This window comes from Sciurus vulgaris (assembly GCF_902686455.1).
Source record: "Sciurus vulgaris genome assembly, contig: HiC_scaffold_633_arrow_ctg1, whole genome shotgun sequence".
Lineage (NCBI taxonomy): Eukaryota > Metazoa > Chordata > Mammalia > Rodentia > Sciuridae > Sciurus > Sciurus vulgaris.
In genome coordinates this window covers 8,596,586-8,619,629 of record NW_027632389.1, presented here as the reverse complement: position 1 = coordinate 8,619,629, position 23,044 = coordinate 8,596,586, and the positions used below count along the sequence as shown (strand labels likewise).

Here is a 23,044-nt window from a genome sequence, read left to right as displayed (position 1 = left end):
TTTGACATTGATTTTTCATAGCAAACCTTTAAATTGGGAAGAACTAAATTTGCAGGTATAGGCTTTCCAATAACATGGACACTACCTCCATGTTACTCAAGTCCTCTTGATTCTCTTCCATTTATGGTGTCAGAATCCCAGATATCAGTATCAGGCACTTGTGCTTCAAATGGTTCAAAGAAATTAGGCTTTGAATTGAAAAGATAAGACTAAGTAGACTCTTGCTTTTCCTTAATTTGTTCCTGTGTTTCTGTTATTATTAGATGGAAGGTATTTACCTTATATGTTAGACAGTTGAACACAAAAATATATTCTCCCTGGAGAATGGGTGAAAGTTTTTTCTAGTTACTCCACTGATAGGGGATAAATATCCAGAATACATAACTCAGAAAACTTTATACACTCCAAAAATAACCTAACAAATAAATGGGTAAAAATACTGAGGAGAAATTTTTCAAAAGAAGAATCACAAATGGACAACAACCATACAAAAAGTGTTCAACCCCTATAGCAATCAGAGAAATGCTACAAGAAGATTTAATATCACTCCAGTTGGAATGGTAATGATCAAGAATACAAACAACGATAAATGCTGACAAGACTGTGGGGAGAAAGAAAACATGCAATGTTGGAAGCACTGTAGACTAGTACAATCACTCAGGAAAGCAATTTGAAGATTCATCAGTAAACTAGAGATGGAAACACAATATCCCATTCCTATTTATTTTTGTAAAATAAGAAAAATCACCATACTACAGTGATAGAACTCCTTCAATGTTTATAGTAGTCCAATTCAAAAGAATTTCATTATAAAATCATTTCAGATGCCTGTCAATGGATGAAAGGATTAAGAACTTGATGTATATATACACACACTATGTCATCCTACTTACCATATAGAAGAATTAAACTATGTCAAATGCAAATGAATTGTTGGCAATTGAGGACATCATGTTAAGTGAAAAAAGTCAAACTGAAAATCTCAAAGGTCAAATATACTCTTTCATAAGTAGAAGCTAGAGTAAAATAAAGGAAAGGAGGAGAAAAAGATATAATTATGAGAAGATATAGGGAAGATCATGGTGTAGAAGAATATTGAGAGGCCAACTGAAAGGATGAGAAAGAAAAGCTAATGGAGAATGAACTCTTCAAAAATGATGGTATGTGCATGCATAATTATGCCACATGAAATTTCACTGTTGTGTATAAGTAAAAAGAACCAATAAAAACTAAATAAATAGACAAGGGAAAGGATGTCCATCAGAGTAGAGGAATGAGAACAATGGAGGGGAGGAGGGACAGAGGGAAAAGGGGCAGGAAAGGGATTGAATCATGAACTGGAATCAAATTCCATGAATGTGTAATTTTGTTGGGATAAACCTGACAACACTACTATGTACAACAATGACTATCTATACATTACGTATTCAACTCCTATGTGTAACTATTAAGATCAAATAACAGTAAGGCTATGAAATATGTTCTCAGTCTTAATGCAATTTTAGTACTCTAATACACATCTATTTTTCAAAATTTTTTAACTCTGATGCCATTTTAGTTACTACTTAGTGTAATTTATAAATTTAGGCAAAACATAGTTCAGAAATTTTGCATATCAATGGCTTAATACTGATAAATAATGATGAACTATTGTTTGCATAATGAAAGACACTAAGTTATTTTCATTTTTAATCGACAAAGCTGAGAAGAAAGAGAAGGTGTTGCTTGCAATGGGTATAATATTTCCATTTCTAGAAATGTGTAACCTAACTAGGTTTAAAATGTTCCAGTAGGTATATGACTTTTATAGTACACATGCAGAAAATGTTTTCAAATACTAATTTATGAGACTTGGAAGACAGCAGAGCAGAGGAAGTTGCGTTCCAAGCTGTGCTGTGGTATAAGACCAAAGCTGTGGGTGTGCAACTTCTCAGCCTAGGTGGGTGAAGGAGAGATTTGACCAAAATTAAATACTGAATGCTCAAATAACCTTGTAGACGCAGAAATTTGAGTATGAAAACAAGAAAAAGACAGCCACCATAGCCCACCACCAGTGACTGCTGGAGCGAATTTGCACAGATTTGTGGATTTACAAGTGTGAGTAGAGAAGTCCAATTTACAAGCTGCACCTTGGAGGGTCTTGGTACAGAGAAACCTGACATCAAAAACAATGTCTAGCTCCCACCCTGCATCTCTGGGCCACTGACATTGCCCATGCCTTTATGCTGTCATAGCCTTGCTGCACCTTTTACAACTGCTGCCAGCCCACCAGGGCCTGTGCAGCCAAGCATCGTTATGCCATGAGCATAAGGCATCAAGCCCCCAGCATGCAGGTGCAGCAGTGATGGTGGTGGAGGCAGTGGCCCTAGCTGAGGTTCATGCTGGGTGGGGAAGGGGAGCAGAAAAGGAGCATGAATGGAGGAAAATGGAGGATCATGTGCAGAGCTTGGCCCAGCTAGAGAATCTGTGCAAAGAGCTGTATGAAACAACAGATACAACCACTCAACCACAGGCAGAGGAGGCCTTGTTTGAATTCACCAACAGCCTTGACTGCCTGAGCAAGTGCCAGCTGTTCACTGGACAGTGGAGAGAATCTGCTGCTGAACTAAACCTTCCCTGATATTACTTCAACTCAAAAAAGGGAGAAGAAAAAACACCCAAACCATTAACAATAATCCAAGGAGGAAAAAAAGAGGAAACTCGGAGTCAACTCCTTGGCATCTACTCATATTAAAAACAGAGATTCCCACAACAAATAAATAAATACACATAAAAGGACAGGTGGAAAAGAAGAAGAGGAATCCACCATAATTGATACATGAGACCAAGACCTCTGAAAACATGAGAAAACAGACAAACATAATCCTCCCAAATTCACAATCCCCAACAAAAATCCCACTGACAATGTTGACTAAACCCCAGGGTAAGAGTGTTTTAATAAACCTTATTATCAAAATGATCAAAGAACTAGAAGAAAATATAAGGGAGGAATTAAAAAGAAATTACAGGAGATAAAAAACCACTTTAATACAGAAATAAAAATATTGAAAAGAAACCAAACAGAACTCTTCGAAATGAAAGGCATGATAAATCAAGTTAAAAATTCACTTGAAATCATCACTAACAGATTAGATTGAAAAGAAAATAGAAACTCAGTCCTTGAAGACAGGACTTCAGGCATTGAAGATAGACTGTATGTTCTTGAGGACACAGAAGGTACTACAGGGAAAAACTGTAGACCATGAAAATAGCATGCAAGAACTCAGGGAAAATTTTAAAAGACCAAACCTGAGAATCACTGAGATAATATAGAATATGAAGATATCAACTAATGGCCTAAAGAACATTTTCAAAGTGGTAGCTGCAGAAAGCTTTTTCCACAGGAGAAATGAGATAGACAACCACAAAAAAGAAGACTTACTGGGCCCAAAAGAGGAGGCTTACTGTAAAAAGAGAAGCTTGCTGAGAAATTTCATAATCAAAATGCCTATCATATAGCAAAGGAAAGAAAATTAAAAGCCAGAAGAGTTAAACATCAGGTCAAATAAATAAGGTTCACTTCTGATTTATCAGTTAAGATCCCAAATATCAAGAATCCCTGGCATGAGATATTTCAAGTCCTAAAAGTAAACAACTGTCAGCCAAGGTTACTGTATAGAGCAAAACATAGTTTAACATTTGAGGGTGAAATAAAAGCATTCAATGACAAGAATTTCTGTAGATTAAGTACAAGTGAAATATGTTTACAGTAAAAAAGACAATAAAAAAAAGAGAATTCATGAGGACCAAGCCAGCATCACAAAGGATCCTCTAAGATATACTACACACAGAGGAACTAAAATCAATTCCCAATGAGCATGAACAGAGGAAGTTAAACAGAAGAATAATCCACTAAATCAAAATCAAACCAGAGTAAAATATAACAAAAATTATGACAGGGAACAACAAACACATGTATATACTAACAATAAATGTTAATGATCTTAATTTCTCAATTACAAGCCACAGATTAGTAGAATGTGTCAAAAGCAGAATACAACTCTATGATGCTAATAAGAGACTCAGCTTATAGGCAAAAACAATCCCAGACTGAAGGTAAAAGGATGGCAAAATATATATTTTTTTCCAGGCATATGGTCAAAGAAAACAGGCAGGAGTAGCAATCTCTGAATTCTGGTAAAATAAATTTCAAGCAGAAATTAATCATAAGAGACAAAAAAGGACACTTTATCCCAGTAACATGAAAAACACAACAAGAAGTTACAATAATAGTAAACATTTATGCCACAAGTGTGAACACACACAATTACACAAAAGAAATACTACATAATAACATAATACTACATATTATGTTAAATGAGTTAAATCCCAAGCACCAAACACTGCTTGATTTCAACACACCCATGTCACCATAGACAGGTCATAAAAATATCATACATACTTTAAGCCTAATCAACACTATAATAAAGTGGACCTAACTGATAACCAACCTAATATTCCAATCTCAAATTTCTGAATTTACCCTCTTCTCAGCAACACTGGAATTTTTTCCAAAATAGATCATATTCATGGCTAAAAATCAAATATTAGCAATCAAAATCTGATGTAATCACATGTATACTATCATAAAGAAAAAAAATGTAAACCACAGAAATACAGGGAAGTTGAATAATGCTCTCCAAACTGAATAATTGATCAAAAAAGAAATGGGAATAGAAATTAAGAAATTCTTAGAAATTAATGAGACCAAAGAATTTATCTGGCATTGTATAAAAGCAGTTCTAAGAGGAAAACTTATGGCACTGCTTGCCTACATTTAAAAATTTGACAGATTCCTAATAAATAAGCCTATATTCCACCTCAAAGCCTTGGAAAAAGAACAGATTAAATCCCAAAACCAGTAGAAGACAGAAAAAAATTAAGATCAAAGGAAAATCATGAAATTGAGAATAATTGAACAATACACAGGATCAATGTAATGAAGAGTTGGTTCTTTGAAAAACACAAATAAAGTTGAAAACTCCTTAGACAAAATAACTAAAAGAAGGAGAGAAAAAAATCAACAATATCAGTGATGGAAAGGAGATTGCACCCTAGATCCTTCTGAAATCCAAAGGTTTATCTGAATCTATGTTGAAAATGTATTCTTGAATAAACAGAAATATATAGAAAACATTGGCAAATTTCTATACATATATAACCCTGACCAAATTGAAATAGAAAAATGTGTAAAATCTAAACAGACCAATACCAAGTAATAAATTGAAATAACAATTTAAAATCTTCCACAATATGAAAGCCCACAACCTAATGGATTCTCAGTTGAGTTCTACCAAACCTTTACAGAAGAAATAACAGCATTCTTTCTCAAATCATTCCATGAAATTGAAAGAGAGGAAACTTTCCAAAATATATTTTATGAAGCTGGTATAACCCTGATACCAAAACACACAAAGAAATATCAAGGAAAAAAACTAGAGAGCAATAGCCCTGAGAAATACAGATGCAAACATCCTTAAAATATTAGCAAACCATATTCAAAAGGATGATGCACCAAGAACAAGTGGGTTTCATTCCATGTATGCAAAGTTAGTTCAACATGCACAAATCAATAAATGTGATTCATTCCTTAAACAGAATTATGGGAAAAAGTCATGCAATCATCTCAATAAATGCACAAAATCCTTGGATAAAAGCTACCACCCATTCAATTTATAAACACTGGAGAAGCTAGGGATCAAAGTTACTTACCTCAACATTTTAAATGCCATTTATGACAAACCCAAAGCCAATAAACTAAATGAAAACCTAAAAGCATGCCCACTAAATTCAGGAACAAGACAAGCCTGCACACTCACCATTCATATTTAATACAGGCCTCAATGCACTTATCAGAGTGACCAGGCAAGAAAAGAAAAAGAATGCAAATAGGAGAAGTCAAACTCTCTGTTGCTGAAAACATGATTCTATGTCTGTAAGATAAAAAAAGACTTCACCAGAAGATTTTAGAGCTTATAAAGGAATTTAGCAAAGTAGTAGAACACAAAATCAACACCCATAAATCAGTAGTTTTCCTATACCCCAACAGTGATTCAGCTGAGGAAGGAATCAAGAAAAACATCTCACTCACAATAACCTCAAAAAGTTAAATACTTGGGAATTAATTTATCCAAAGAGGAAAAAGAGCTCTACAACAAAAATAATAGAACATTGAAGAAAAAGAACATTTAAGAACTGAGAAGATGGAAAGACATCACATGTTCTTCAACAGGCTGAAACAATATGGTCAGAAAGGCCAAACCACTAAAAGAAATATATAGATGCAATACAATCCAAATTAAAATACAAATTACCTTCTGGACAGAGGAAAAATCAACTCTTAGATTTACTTGGAAGAATAAGAAATCCAGAATAGCTACACAATACTAAGCAAGATAATTGAAGCAGGAGACATATAATTATCTAATCTAAAATTATACAACAGAACCATAGCAGCAAAAATATTAAAAAAAAACCCTTTAGTCATATAATATTTGACAAAGTTGACAAAAAATGTATCTTAGGGAAATGACACACTTTATAATAAATTGTGCTGGGACAAATGCAGAGGTATTTATAGAAAAAACAAATTAGGCCCTGGTCTTTCACTCTGCACAATCCTCAAATTGAAATGGATGAAAGATTAAAAATTAGACCTGATAATTTCAGCTGCTAGAAAAAACACAGTGTCAACACTCCAATGTAAATGTGCTGTCATCAGCTTCCTTATGAAGCCTTATAAAGTTCAAAAAATAAAACCAAGGATTAATATTTGGAATGACACCAAACTGAAAAGTTTCTGCACTGCAAAGGAAATGATTAGAATTGTGAAAAGAGAACCTACAGAATGAGAGAAAATCTAGGCAATTTCTTTCATTCCTTTTAATTAAATTAATTCCCTATTAATTTCTTCAATGGGGAACTTATATCCAGAATACACAAGAACTAAAACCCACCAAAACAACACCCAATCAATAGAAGGGAAAACAACTGTACAGAAACTACTCCAAAGAAGACACACAATTGGACAACAAATATAGGAAAACTGTTCAACATCTGTAGCAATCAAGGAAATTCTACATATGATTCAATCTCACTGTGGTCAGAATGGTAATGATCAAGAGCATGGAAATCAGTAAAACCCAGTGAGGTTGTGGGGAGATAGGAGCACCTGCGCATTGTGGGTGAACTGCAGACATACCACTTGGGAGAGCAGTGTGGAGAGTCTTCAAAATGCTAGGGATGCCTTTGAGATTTCAAGGTGGTGGAATAGAGCAGGTCACTTTCCTGGCTACTCCATGATGTGAAACCAAGAAAGAAAACTGGCAGCTTCTCAGTGAGGCTGGAGAACAAAAACAGGGTGGGGCTTTACTGGAACTTAATACTGGACAATCAAAGCAGATAAAATGAGGAAGAAACCTCCAGTGCCATATCTGCTGCTGCAGCTGGAGACACCAGAGTGGCCCCTCTCAGGGTACAGTGGAGAGATAAGGGAATCAAGGAAACCCACACTTTTAGGAGGAGTGAGAAATGCCTGTATACAGTTTGCAGATCAATGCCACTATCAAATTAGAAATCAAAATTAAAATACAAAACAGAATCTTCTCTAACACCTGCAAACTAAACAATACTCTATTGAATGACTGAAGTAGCAAAAGAAATCAAGGATGAAATTTAAAAAACTAACACAGGTAAATGAGAATATAAATACAACATATCAAAATCTCTGGGACAATATGAAGGCAGTGCTAAGGGGAGAGTCCATTGCATTCAGCTCATTCATTTAAAGAATAGAAAGTCCCTAATAAGTAACCTAACATTTCATCACAAGGCACCACAAAAGAAAGAGGACAGGGAATAATTAAAATCAGAGCTGAAATAAAATTGAAACAAAAAACTTAACTAGCAACATAACAGAAAGTTGGTTTCAAAAAGTAAGTGAAATTGATAAACCCTAGACAAACCAATCAAGGAAAAGAGAAAATTCAAATTCTTAAAATTTACAATGAAAAATGAAATATCACTATATAAAGTACTGACATACAGATGATAATCAGAAACTATTCTGAAAATTTATTCTTTAGTAAAATATAAAATGTTGAAGACATCAAAAATTTATACAGACACATGAACTACCCAAATTCAATCAGAAAGACTTAAGAAATTTAAACAGATAAAATTCAAACAATGAATTTGAAGATGGCATCAAAAGCCTACCAAGAAAGAAAAGCCCAGGACCAGATGAATTTTTAACTCAGTTCTACCAGACCTTCAAAGAAAACAGCAATACTTCTCAATTTATCCCATGAAGTAAGGAAGGGGGTAACATTTCCAAAGCAATTGTATAAAGCTAGTATCATCCTGAAGAAAACAAAAACAAAAGAGCACATCAGGGAAATAAATTTTCAGATAAATATTTCTGATGAATATAGATGAAAATATTCTCAATATAATACTGGCATGTTGCATATGAAGAAACATTTAAAAGGTAGTGCATGGTGCTCAAGTGAGGTTCTTCCCAGGGAGCAAGGTTGTTTCAACATATGGAAATCAGTACATAAAATTCACCAAATCTGCAGATTTCAAAGCACAAATCTCCTGATTATGTCAAAAAAGTGCCAAAAAGGCATTTGAGAAAATAGAGTATTCATTCATGTAGAAAAATTAGGGATCATAGGAATATACCTCAACATTGTAAAGGCTGTATATGCTAAACCCATGGCCAACATCATTCTAAATGAAGAATAATTGAAAGTGTTCCCTCTAAAAATTGGAACAAGACTGGAATGTTCTCTTTCACTTTTTCGATTTAACATAGTTCTGGAAACTTTAGTCAAAGCAATTAGAGAAAAGAAAGAAATTAAAGGGATATGAATGAAAAAATCAAACTATCCCTATTTGCTGACAATATGATTTTATATTTAAAACACAAGTAATTACACTAGAAATTTTCTAGAACTAATAAAAAATTCAACAATGTAGCAGGATATAAAATTAACACCCATAAATCAATTGCATTCCTATATACTGGTTATGAATCAATGAGAAATTAGGAAAACTCTCTTGAATAGAAGCCTTAAAAAAAAGAGCCTTAAAAATAGAACAAAATATTTGTGAATCAATCAAAAAATAGGTGGACAACCTGTACAATGGAGACTACAGAACTCTAAAGAAACAAGTTGGAGAAGACCTGGGAAGGTGGAAAGATCTTGCATGTTTTTGAATGTGTATTTTAAAAATGACCAGACTACCAAAAATTGCTATACAGTTTTAATCAAATTCCTATTAAGGTTCTAGTTGGGTTCTTCAAAGAAATAGATACATCAGTAATAAAATTTCATTTGGAAAATGAAGAAACTGGGAATAACCAAATCATTCCTCCATGAGAAATGTGAAGCAGAAGGCATTACAATACCAGACTTAAATTACACTCCAGAGGAATAGTAACAAAAGAGAAATGGTATTGGCACCAAAACAGATAGGAAGACAAATGGTGCAGAAGAGAAGATGTATAGACAAACCCACATAAATACAGTTATTTCATACTAGACAAAGTCACCAATAAACACACATTGAAGAAAAGATAGCATTTTCAACAAACAGCACTGGAAAACAGAAAATCCATATGTAGTACTTTGAAATTTAACTCCTATATCTCACTCTGAACAAAATTCAACTCAAACTGGCATTAGACCAGAAATATTGCATCTACTAGAGGAAAATGTAGGACAAACTGTCCATCATATCACATTAGGAACCAATTTTCTCAACAAGACTCCTAAAGTGCAGGAAATAAAATCAGGAATCAATAAATTGGATGGTATCAAGCTAAAAAGCTTCCTTACAGCAAAGGAAACAATCAAGAACATGAAGAGACAGCCCACAGAATGGGAAGAAATCTTTGACAGTTGCATCTCAGATAGAGCATTAATCTTCAGGATATACATCGAACTCAAAACACTTAACACCAAACAACCCCAAATAACCCAACCTATAAATGGGTCTCATAACTGAACAGACACTTCACAGAAGAAATGAAATCAGTAAATATATGACAAAATATCCAATATCACTAGCAATTAGAGAAATGAAATTAATACTACACTGAGATTTTCTCTCACAGCAGTCAGAATGGCAATTATAAACCTACAGTAACAAAAGATGTTGGTAAGGATGTGAGGAAAAAGTTACACTCACACATTACTGGTGGGCCTGAAAACTGGTGTAGCCCATTAGCAGTATGGAGATTCCTCAGAAAACTATGAATGAATCCACAATTTGATAGTATTATCCCACTCTCAGCATATATCCAGAAGACTTAAAGTTAGCCTACTACAGTGATATGGCCACATAAATTTTACAGCAGTTCAATTCTTAATACCTAAGCTATGAAACCAACCTAGATGCCTTTATACAGATGCATGGATAAAGAAAATGTGACACATACATACAATGGATTATTATTCAGTCAAAAAGAAGAAACAAATTATAGCATTTGCCAGTAAATGAATAGAACCAAGACTATCTTGCTAAGTGAAATAAGCCAATTCCAAAAATCCTAAGGCTAAATGTTCTGTCTAATATTGGATGCTGACTCACGATACGTAGAGCAATGGATTGGACTGTGTGGAGTGAAGGAAAGGAGGGAGAATAGGGGTGGGAATGACCATAGAGTCTAACTCCACATCATGTACAAGCACAAATATAGGAAGAGATAGCCTATGAATGAATGATATGTGAAAACACGTTCTACTGTCATGATAGCTAAGAACAGCCAAAAATAGGCATATGACCACAATATAATCCAACTATTTCACTCCTTCTATTCTCCTTAAAGATCTAAAATTCCCATACTATGACAACACTGCCACAAAAATATTTACAATAAATTCATAATAGCTATATTATATAATTGACCCAGTTATATCCATGTATGTTATATATATACACAAATGTAGATGTATATGCACACACATATGTATGTGTATATGCATATGTATATATAATATATAATATATGTTGTATTGCATATTTGTTATATAATATGAATTATATATATAACACTATATAAATTAATATATACTACATATCATAAATTATATATACATTTTACATATAAAATGAATAAAATTATTTCATTTGTTGGTAAACAGGTGGAAATAGAGAATATCCTGCCATGTAAAATTATCCAAATTCAGAAACTCAAAGGTCAAACCTTTTCTCTCAAAAATGGAAGTTAGAGTAAAATAAAGCAAGGGAGGAGGGAAAGATAACATAAGTGTCCAATCAAATGCAAACTCATGGATGAGCAAAAAGATATCCAGCAGGGTAGGGGAAGGAGAATGAGTTAGGGGAGGGAACATGAGAGGCAAAGAGGGAGGACATGGAAGTCAGAACTAAAATTAATTTCCATCCACATGAGTTTGTCACGATGAAACTAAGTCCCATGTAAAACTATAAAACTATCATAATAATTTAAAATACAGTAAATGCCAATTTCTAAATTCTAAACTGTAATCCATTTTAAAGAGATTTATAAATTATTGTATAGGCCAGATTCTTGTAAATTAATAGAAACTATCAAGAGAACAATGAAATCTGTATAATATACTCTAAAACAGGAAATATATACTTATTTATTGAGGAAAAGTAGGTCATCTGAGTGAATGCTACATTTTGACAGCAGCAAACAGAACACTCCTCCATGCTATGCAGGAGGCACAGTGCACACCCTCACTACACAGTAATGGGGCTTAGAGAGGCACATTGGTTCTTAAGAGAAGCTTAAATTTCAGGCTTCTGAATAAGTACACTTAATTTTAAATACAGACAACTTTTAGAGGTAAACTAAATACATTCATGAGTTTAAAAAAAATGAAAAAGAGGAGGAGACATTTTAACAACTGTATGCATTCTAATTAAAGAAAAAAAACAAACCTGCATAAAAATCCACATTCGTCAAAAAATGTCACCATCAAAATAAACATAGTTTAAGTATTTTGGAAATAATGGTGTCTGGTGTATACCTTGGTTTTGACTTCCAAATTCACATTGAGTGAAATCAGTTTTTCCACTAACAATGGTGACTTCAAAGCAACAGCCAGGTGGAGAGTTGTTTCATTCCTGATGTTGTGAGCATGTGGATTGGCACCATGTTCTAATAGTATATTTGCACACTGCTCTTCCATGTACTGTAGTGTCTGTTGGTTTTATATCAAGAAATAAAGTGTTGAGAATCAAAGAAAAATATTTAATATGTTTTACTAACTAATCATATTTAAATTAAATTAATCATTTTTCTCCTAAGAATTTCAATCAAAATTTTTCCTACAGAAACCCATGGCTACCTCTATCTTCATCAATGGTGTGTTGCCATCAAGATCACTGAGGTTGATCTTAAAATTCTTCTTTATTAGAAAATCCAGGATTTCTGCTTTGCCAGAGGCACAGGTAGAGCAGTCCTATGAAAGTAAGATAGGATCTCATAAAATATGCTTTCAAAAATTTACAATTATTAATGAAATTATAAACATTAAATAACAGGCAATTCCTCTATTATCTTCTGAAGAAACTACAATATTTATCAGCTCTTATTGTGTACTGAATTAATGAATTAGCAGCCTATTCTGTTGATTTTTTCTTTTGCCTTTCTTTTTTTGGTACTTCCAACGTTTGAACTCAGGGGCACTCGACCCAAAAGCCATATCCTTAGAACTTTTAATTATTATTTTAATTTTGAGGTAAGGTCTCATTAAATTGCCCAGGCTGGCATTGAACTAGTAATGCTTCTACCTGTCTCCCAAATCACTAGAATTATAAGCATGAGCTACTGTGCCTGGTCCTACAGATGTTTTATTTTTGTTTATTCTGTTTTTGTGGTGCTGGGGATGGACCCCAGAGCCTGGACTCTCCTCTGTAAGAGCTTTATCACTGAACCACCTTCTAAGCCCAGAGCATCCCACTTGACTATAAAGAGCATGGCCCTTGAATCTAGTTCAACATTGGCTGGAATTCTACTTTAACTTCTGTGACTCACTAGTTAGCTCTCCTATTCCTAGATTTTATCACCAATAAATAAGGATTAATGTTATTAGTTACCTCCCAGGATACTATGGTGATGCTTAAAAGGGAATCTATGCAAAAAATTGAACAGTTTCTAGAACAAGCAGCAGCTCAATAATTGTTGCCTTTTTGTCTATTGTAATCATTACTATTACTATGAATCAACAGAGTATTTCAGTTAATTAAATAGTACTATTATAGTGATTTTGCAGATATCTTTTAAGGACTATGTATTTCAGTCAGTCTTAGATGCTCTTTTTTCTATCATTTTAATATCACTGACTTTTGGATGCTACCTAAATTTAGGATGCATTACAAGTATAATTGGGAACACTCATTTTTTTTTATTCATACATGAAATAAAGAACCATCACATAACCCACAGTGCCTTACCTTGAGTGAAATGTAATGCAAACAAGAGGTTATAGTGGTTGTAGTCACATGGGTGGCATTTAATTTAATTTTAGTTCTTAAAATTATTATAGGTAAAGAGAGATGAATGATAAAACAACAATAAAAGACCAAGTTTAAAACATAATAAAATCCTTGCTTTTCTTTTTTTCTTTCAAGTAACTTAGAGCGATAGGAAATGTAGAACCCAAATGAATTAGCATGGTTCACTTTATTCAACATTTAGACTTACATAGGATATATGTAAATCAGGTATTTCCAATGTTCAATATTTAATACTGCTCTAACTTTTAAAATAGGCAGTTTACAGTTTCCTACCTCCAGAAGTGCTTCTGAGTGAGGAAAGTGTTTACTTAAACTTAAGTACTATCTCCAGTTTTAAATGTCTGATCAAGTAACATAAGGCTTACAGGGAAGAGTTTTAAGAGACATTATGTCAATTATATACTAGGTATTCAGTGTATGGGTATAAATGACAAAAAAAAAGAACTGGTAAGTATGCTTGAGTTCAGTTTTTTTTAAAATATTTTTTAGATGTTTATAGACCTTTAATTTATTCATTTATTCATACATGGAGCTGAAGATTGAACCCTGTGCCTTACACATGCTAGGCAAGCGCTCTGCCACTGAGCCACAGCCCTAGCCCCTTGAATTCAGTTTTTTAAGTAAAACTTATGAAGTAAACCAATACTTTGGCAGTAGTAAAAATCTTTTACACTTGCTCTCCTCTTTTTTGTCAGCATGCCACTAAAGAAGAATTACCTACAATTACATTTATGTAATAAGCCCTACACATAAAAATTTATGCGTAATATCTATAAAAACAGATGAAAAGTTTTCTTTCATTTCTACATAGAAAAGTACATGAAAATGCAAATTCCTCTTTATACATTTTGTGTTGGCAAGGACTGTCCTAAGAAAGAATGAAGTAAAAAGAAGACTTCCTTTATTTCTACCTCTTTAAAAACTTTTATTCATTTTATTTTGGTGCTGGTGATTGGATGCATGCCCTTTAGCTTACTAAAGTCAAACTGACTTAAATCAAAGTACTCTTTCCCAGATACTCAGGTATCTTATGGATATAGGAAAAAAATATTTGTGACCCTAGTAAGAGAAGAAATTTAATTCTAACATTACATGAAATACATTTCTCAGCTACAAAGTTTTGAGGATGAAAAGGAGTTGTACTTAGACTCTGCTGCTTAAGGTTAAGCTGCATAACACTCCTCAAATAGATGATTTGTTGGTAAGTTCTGTGCAACATTTAAAAATGTATACATCCCTAACCACCAATTCTAGAATACTAAATATTTTTCCATATATTCGCATACTTTGTATTTTATTCTGTTCTAGGCACTTGTCTTTTGACTGTTGGCAAACAAGTAATTTGTCAAAGTTTATAATGTTCTTTGATACCCACATTGGCAAGTCGTTGTTCATTACAAATATTTTCAGAGTGTTATCATTACCTTAAAATACTGCATGCATGTGGAACTCCAAAATGTTATAACTTTGAAATTTTATTATTTTTTGCAATTTTTGCAATATTGATAACCATAGAAAGAGTTCACATTTTGGGGACAAAGAGTATTCCCTTCCACAAAACCACCACCAGGGCCCAGGCCCATATGGCTATCCTTAGTCTCTTGGGAACAAGGCAGGGCAAGGGACATTAGGGGAGCAGCAGGCAGCCTGTGCAGACTGGAACCTTATGCATGCTGCTCCCTTGGCCCTGGTGACTGAAAGACTGCACTTCCTGAAAGCTGTGGATCAATGCTCTGTTCTCCCTATTTACATAAACAGTAAGGTACAACTACAGGAAAATATATTGGAATAGAGGAATGAGCAATGTGTTGCAGAAAGCTTTTGGCAGATTATTTTTAAGTGTAGTCTACCAAAGTGTTGACAAAATTGGAAAAGCATCATGTTTGGTGCTTTGGAAAGTGGGCAATCTGCCAGTGAACTTTATTGTCTGCTCTTTTGAAAAGTAACAATGAAGTCTTTGCAGAAAACTTAGGGTTCTTCCACAAGTCTTGCTCTGAAGACAGCTGGTGAAAAGGACACCAAGTTATCCTTCAGAATTTGCTTGACTAGTGAGGTTTTTACTTCTTTTTTTTGTACCTTTCACAGCAATGTTATAAACAGGAGAAAAAAAAAAAAACAGTGGAGTCATGTCTTGTAAGTTCTCTCAGTAGACAACACATAGCAGATTATATCTGAAGAACTCTTTTTAGCCCTCATGCTGTTATACTATGAGCAATATTTTTCTCATTATGTACTTTTCTACAATGTATATAATGTGCTTTTGAAAGTATGTACATTAACATTAGATTGCTGTGTGTACTTAACTGTTAAAGTCTACAAGGAAACCAGCCGAAATTTTGCTTTTGTTTTACTGCTCATTAAGAGGGTTTAGGTGCTAAACCTCCAAGTTTTGATACTATAATATGGACATCATGTTCCCAAAAAGGCCAGAGTCATGTAAAATGGATTATCATTTTCTACAAATGCACAAGGTAGCCTTTACATTATATTTGAATGTTATAGTATGGATAGCATAATAACATAAAAGGTCACAGGGAAGCAAAGATATTAATTTTGTATGCTACAATTTGATATCAAAATAGTATTATAACCAGAATGTTATATTAATTTTACTTTCTAAACTATGAATATTTTATTATGTTATTATTAAAGGGCATATAGCAGCTGCTATGTTAGCATCAGGTTATATATTAGCACATATCAAACTTTGATTTAAATGTTTGGTTAACCAAATGTATGCATGTGATTAAAATGCAACATTGCTATGATTGTAATTCAATCAGCAAATTATTAAACTGCAATCAAAACATAGACAAGTCCTATGTGTCCACAGGTATCTCCTCAGTTCATTATTTTAGCGAGTTCTGAAAATTATATTTTATTAAATACACTCTTTCTTATTTCTCAGCTGTAACATTTTTTACCTTTTATCTGTTAAATGAAAGAAAAAACAAGGGGGACATTGTTAAAAAAATGTAGTGTCCCTTTCCAAATGTAGTTCTTAAGAGTATAGCAGTCAGGTTTCATATCTATATTGCTTTATAGAGACTGATATGCTAAAAGGAAAAAAAAAGTGAAACATCTTTCCACAGGTTTAAATTACAAAGTTTCAGCAACACATTGATGGCTGATGAGCTTAACCATGTTTTCTTGCTTGATAAATTAGCTTACAAATTAATCTTAAAATCCAACAGTATGTAAATGTGACTTTTCCTCAATACAAAATTGGATATGATCACATTTAAAAATATTTTAGTGCAGATATAGAGATATTAAAATAATAAAATTTCCAAAATGTAACTAGAAAGACAGTTATTTTATTTAAAGCATACATGTAAACCAAATCCATAGCAGTGTTTTTTCCTGTTCACATTTTAAAAAATGCCTTGGGACTGGGATGTAGCTCAGCAGTAGAGGACCTGCCCACTGTTCTGAAGAGCTAGGTGGAGTGCCCAGTACTGCAAAAAATTAAATAAAATAAATACCTTGCTGTTTTTCTGACCATAAACCATGTAAGAAGGAAATCAAAACTCTAAAATATTTCACCTCTCCTATCCCAGGACATGCCCTAAAATAAAACACAGAATATCTTCACCAACAATATTCATGTTTCTATTTTCATTTAACATTGAAGTGCCTGTTGTTTAATATCAACTGTCTTCTCCAGGCATCTCTGACATCCTGTAATCTAAGCTTCAATAAATCTGTGTTATTCATTATGATAAAAGATCTTGTAAGAAAATCTGACTCTAAGTGTGATATGGTAATAGAGGTAGGTCAGGCTGACTTCAAAAAGTTGAGATACAAAATGCTATTTCATTGAAGCAAAATGGGAAGACATTGAAATGTTCTCTTTGACTGGAGTGAGGACCCGCTAGCAATTAAGTTGTTGGGGCTTCACTTCCAGAAAGCCAGCTTGAGAGGATGCATCATTTGTCTTGCTGCCTTGGACACCACAGAGTTATCTTCAAAATGGCCTAGCTGTTAAGGAACTTATGGTGCCTCCTTTCTATGCTACATCTTCACCCTAAAATAACAATCTACTAAGTTAAAGAAAAAATGGTAAAGTATGACTTCAAATTCTAAACTTTTAAACATACAAAGTACTTTGCAAAAATCAATGCATAAGGGCTAGGGTTGTGGCTCAGTGGCAGAGTGCTTGCCTAGCATGTGTGAGACCCTAGGTTCCATTCTCAGCACCATTCATTAATAAATAAAAATAAAGATCCACTGGCAACAAAAAATGGATAAATAGTATTAGAAGTTTTGCTACTGTCATTTTATTCATGCAAAAGATTTCATGAGATTTGAGGGTGTAGCTCAGTGATAGACTGCTTTCCTAATACACATGAGGCCCTGGGTTTGATTCCAAGCACCACAAAAAAATAAAATAAATAAAATATCATGAATCTACTGTTTACCACATTTGCCTTTTTATTTGTTGTAATTATTCTAATGCTTACTTATTCATTCTATAACTATTATACACTTGAGCTGTTTCTTGTTGTTAATAATATATTATGCCACTATTTTTATAGAAATGTTTTTTCCACCTTTACAATAGATAAATAAAAAGAATTGCTTATGCAGCAGATAAAATAAAAAAGATTAAAAATCATAATATTAGTAATATTAGCTTGGCATGGTGACACACACCTGTAATCCAAGTCACTCAGCAGGTTGAGGCAAAAGGATTGCAAGTTCAAGTTCAGCCTCAGCAATTTAGGAAAACCTGCCTTAAAATAAATAAGTAAATAGGGTAGAGATGTAGCACATAGATGCGGTACATTGTCCCTGGGTTCAATTTCCAGTAGCGTAGCTGGAAAAAGAGAAGAGACCTCATTAAGAAATTATCATGTTGGACACATGCAGTGGTACATGCCTGTAATTCCAGTCACTTGAGAGGCTGAGGAAGGAGGATTGAAAATTTGAAGGCCAGTCTCATCAATGTAGTGAGATCCTATCTCAGAATAAAAATAAAAAGTTTTGGGGATGTAGTTCAGTGGTAGAGAACCCTGTGTTTAATCCCCAGTACCAAAAAAAAAAAAAAAATCATAGAACTCAACACTAAAACTGGCAAATTATATTCTACATAAGTTTTACTTAGTAAACATGACTTACAAATGTTTCCAGCTGGTCATGGTGGTACTTGCTGGAAATCCCAATGACTCAGGAAGCTGAGGCAGAAGTATTCCAAGTTCAAGGTCAGACTGGGCAATTTAAGGAGTGCCTGTCTAAAATAATAATTAATAGAGATCAGGGCTGGGAAAGCAGCTCAGTGGTAGAGCACTGACCTAATTGGTGATTCACCCACTACCCACTTCTGTCTTGCTAGAAGCATAAGCTCCATCAAGGGGCTTTATTACATACTTCCCTGCTCTTTAGAGTGTCTGCAATAAAGCCTGATAAATGCCTTCTGAATACACATGAAGATTCGGCAAAGCACAGTGGATGTTGACCAGGCAGCAATTTTATCAAGTTTTGATACTATAATATGGACATCATGTTCCCAATAAGGGCACAGGCATATAAAAGGGTTTATCATTTTCTACAAATGTACAAGACAGACTTTATATTAGATTTGGATGTTATAGTATGGATATCATATTAACACAAAAGGCCACAGGGAAGCAATGGTATTAATTTTACATGCTACATTGTGCTGTCAAAGTAGTGTTATAACCAGAATAAATTATATTAATTTTACTTGCTAAACTATGGATATTTTATTATGTTATTATTAAAGGGCGTGTGGCAGCGGTTATATTAGCTTTAGGTGGTTATTAGCATTAAAACCACAGGTCATATATTGTATTAGTTTCTTTTCTTATAGTTTGGACATGATGTTAATAATTAAGCACAGTACACATGAAACATGAATTATCATTTTAGTGTGAAATTCTGCCGTGTAACTATTTCATTAATTTTGGATGCTATGTCACGTATATTATATTAACATTAAAGGCTACAGGGAATCTAGCATATTAATTTTACATGCCATACTATGGATATCTTGATAATAGTAAAACCACAGGGCAGTTATTAACTTTATATGCTGTGGTGTAGATATTTCTTCAATATTAACAGCCACAGGTTAGCTCTTATGTCTCTCTTAGATGCTACAGTAAGAAGAGTTTATTAATAATAAATTTCACAGGACAGCTACAGTATCAGTTTTAGAGTTTATATGATGGGTAATATATTAGTATTAAAGACAACAATGCAGTTACTATATTACTTAAGAATATACATATTACATAAGTATTAAGAGCCAGTAGACTGCTATTTTTTTAGTTGAAGATGCCATAGTTTTCATATCATGTAAGCCTTACAGGTCACAAGGGAGAAATCTCATTATTTTAGATTGGGTATCATAGTAATATGGTCATAGGCAAGCTATTACATTAACTCTAATTGCTATAGAGTGGATGTACTATATAGTATAGTATTTAAAGATCATAGAGCAGCTACAGCTACTCTTTCATGTTCAGGGAGCAAGTTTTGATATGCTTTTAATATTAAAGACCACCGAACAACTATAATATTAGTTTTAGAGTTTGCATTGTGGATATAATATTAATATTAAATGCCTCAGGATAGTTATTATATTATAGGCTACCTTAGGCATATTGCATTAGTCAGGAAGGCCACGGGACAGCTATTTTATGAGTTTTAGATGCTACTGTATGGATATTATATAACATTGAAAGGCCACAAGGCAGCTATTTCTTCAGCTTTTAAGGTCACAATATGCATTCATACTAATATTAAATGCCACAGGGCATCTCTTATGATATTTTAAGATGCTATAGTACACATATTTCATTAGTATTATAGTCCTACATTCAGTTATTATGTTTGTTTAAAATGCTATAATGTGGACATTATATTAGTATTTAAGTCCACAGGGCTGCAATTATACTAATACTCAGTGATACAGTATTGATATCATGCTAGTATAAGGCCCTGGGTACCATATTAATTGTAGATACTATGGTATGAATATAATATTACTATTAAAGACTATAGGGCAGCTATCATATCACTATTAGATAGTATAGTTTGTATATTATATTAGTATTAAAGGTCACAGTGTGGTTATGATATTAGTTTTAAAAGCATACAGCAGAGTTGGATGCAGTGGCACAGGTCTGTAACCCCAGTGGCTCAAGAGGCTAAGGCAAAAGGATCACAAGTTCAAAATCAGCCTCAGTAACTTAGCTAAGTTCTAAGTAACTTTGCAAGACCCTGTCTCAAAGAAAATAATAATAAAAAAGAGCAAATACTGTAGTTCATGGGTTCAGTTCCTGGTAACAAAAACCAAAAATGAACAAAGGAAAACTATTCTTTACTATAGATGGTTTTGCTAATATTAAATATCACAGTGCAGCCATGATGATATAGTATAAATGTTACATTAATACTGACATCCATATGACAGTTATCACATTAGTTTAAGAAGTATATTACATATTATTTAAGGCCACAGAGCAGATATTGGATCATATGGCTATACATGGATTTTACATTAATATTAAAGGCCACAGAACAGCTAATATATCAGTACCAGATGCTGCAGTATACATGTTATATTAATACTAAAGGCCAAAGTTCAACTATTATATGAGTTATGTTATTGAATCATATTACTTTAACACAAAGGCCAGAAGACAACCATTATATCAATTTTTAATTTTGTTCTCTGTGTACAATATTAGTATAAAAAGACATATGGCAGCTAGTATATTAATTTTAGATAGCAAAGTATGGGTATTACATTGATGTTAAAGGTCAAAGACAGCTATTTCATCAGTTTCAGGTACTAATGTCTGGTTACATATTACTGTTAAAGGTCACAGGACATATATTAATGTAAGATGCTATAGTATGCATATTGTATCCACATTAAAAGCTGCAGGGCAGTTGCTATGTTTATTTTAGAAGTTATAGTATGGGCATTATATTAGTTTTGAAGGTCACAACACAGCTATTTTATTAGTTGTTAGATGTGACAATATGCATGTATTAATGTTAAAGGCCACAGAGTAGATATCAGTTTTCCAGGATGTAATATGGATATCATATCAAGAATAAAGGCCACAGGGAAGTTGCTATATTAGTTTTAGAGGCCAGAGAATGGATATTTGACTAACATTGAAGTCTGGCAGCAATTTTATTAGTTTTAGATGCTACTCTATGGAGATTATATTAATATTAAAAGGCACAGAGATGCTATTACATTAGTTTTACATGCTATAATATAAATATTACATTAGCATTAAAGGCCACAGGGAAGCTATTAGTTTTAGACGTTGAGGTATGGATTAAAATTAATAATGAAAGCCAAGGACAGATATTATGTTACTTTTACACTGTATAGTAAACATTATATTAGTATTAAAGTTCAAACGTCAGATATTATGTTAGCCTTGGACACAATAATATGTATATCATATTAGAATATAAGCTTACAGAACATATATTACATTAGTTTAAACTGTTTAAGTAGATATATTACATTAAATAAAGACTACATATCACATTTTATGTTATGATTTGATTCTATAGTAAGGATAGTACATTAATATCAAAGGCCCAAGGTATCCACTGTATTAGTTTAAGATGCTGTAATACAGATATTACATTACTGTTCATAGCCACAGGGCAGCTATTCTATTTGCTTGAGATGTCAGAGTATGGATATTATTTTTCTACAAAAGGATACATGTCAATTATTACATTAGTTTTGGATTTTACAGCATGGATATTGTATGAATATTAATAGTCACAGGACAGCTATTATATTATTTTTAGATGCTTTATTAGGAATATTACATAAATATCAGAGGCCACAGGACAGGTATTGTATTAATTTTAAAGAATGCAATACATTTATCATATTAACATTAAAGGACACAAGTCATCCCTTATACTAGTTTTAGATCCTAGAGCAGGGATATAATATTAGTACTAAGGGCACAGGATATAGATGGTATTAAGATGTCATATTATAGATATTATATTAATGTTTAAGTCCATAAGGCACCTATTATATTAGGTAGACTTGCTGTCATATGGATATTAAGTTAATATTAAAGAACACATGGCATCTATTATGCTAACTTGAGAAGCTGTAGAATACATAGCCTATTTAAAAGTCACAGGCAGCTAATAGTATGAGATTCTGTAGTCTGGGTATTACAGCAATATCAAGGGTCACTGGTCAGCTATTACATCAATTTAGTTATAAAGGCTATGTAATGAATATCACATAAGTATTAAGGGCTGCAGGGTAGTTATTATATTCACATTAGGCACTTCAGTTTGGACATCATATTAGTATTAAAGGAAATATATTGGAGGTCGGTGTTATTGATGGATATTACATTAGTAGTAAAGGACACAAGGGCATCTATTAGATTAGATGTGATGAGACAGTTTGTATAGTACATTAGTTTTAAGGTCCACAGGACCTTAGGTTGAAATG

General features: G+C 33.2%; 1 long non-coding RNA gene across 1 annotated transcript in view; it reads right to left on the bottom strand.

Annotated features, from left to right (window-relative positions):
• The window catches only part of LOC306652879, a 45,085-nt gene extending 26,179 nt beyond the window's left edge, over positions 1-18,906 (bottom strand). Inside the window, exons 1-2 of the long non-coding RNA XR_013761566.1 lie at positions 18,879-18,906; positions 18,679-18,787 (exon numbers count right to left, since the gene is read on the bottom strand). This is a non-coding gene — a long non-coding RNA (uncharacterized lncRNA). The remainder of the gene's footprint in view (positions 1-18,678; positions 18,788-18,878) is intronic.
• Between the last annotated feature and the right edge of the window lie 4,138 nt (positions 18,907-23,044).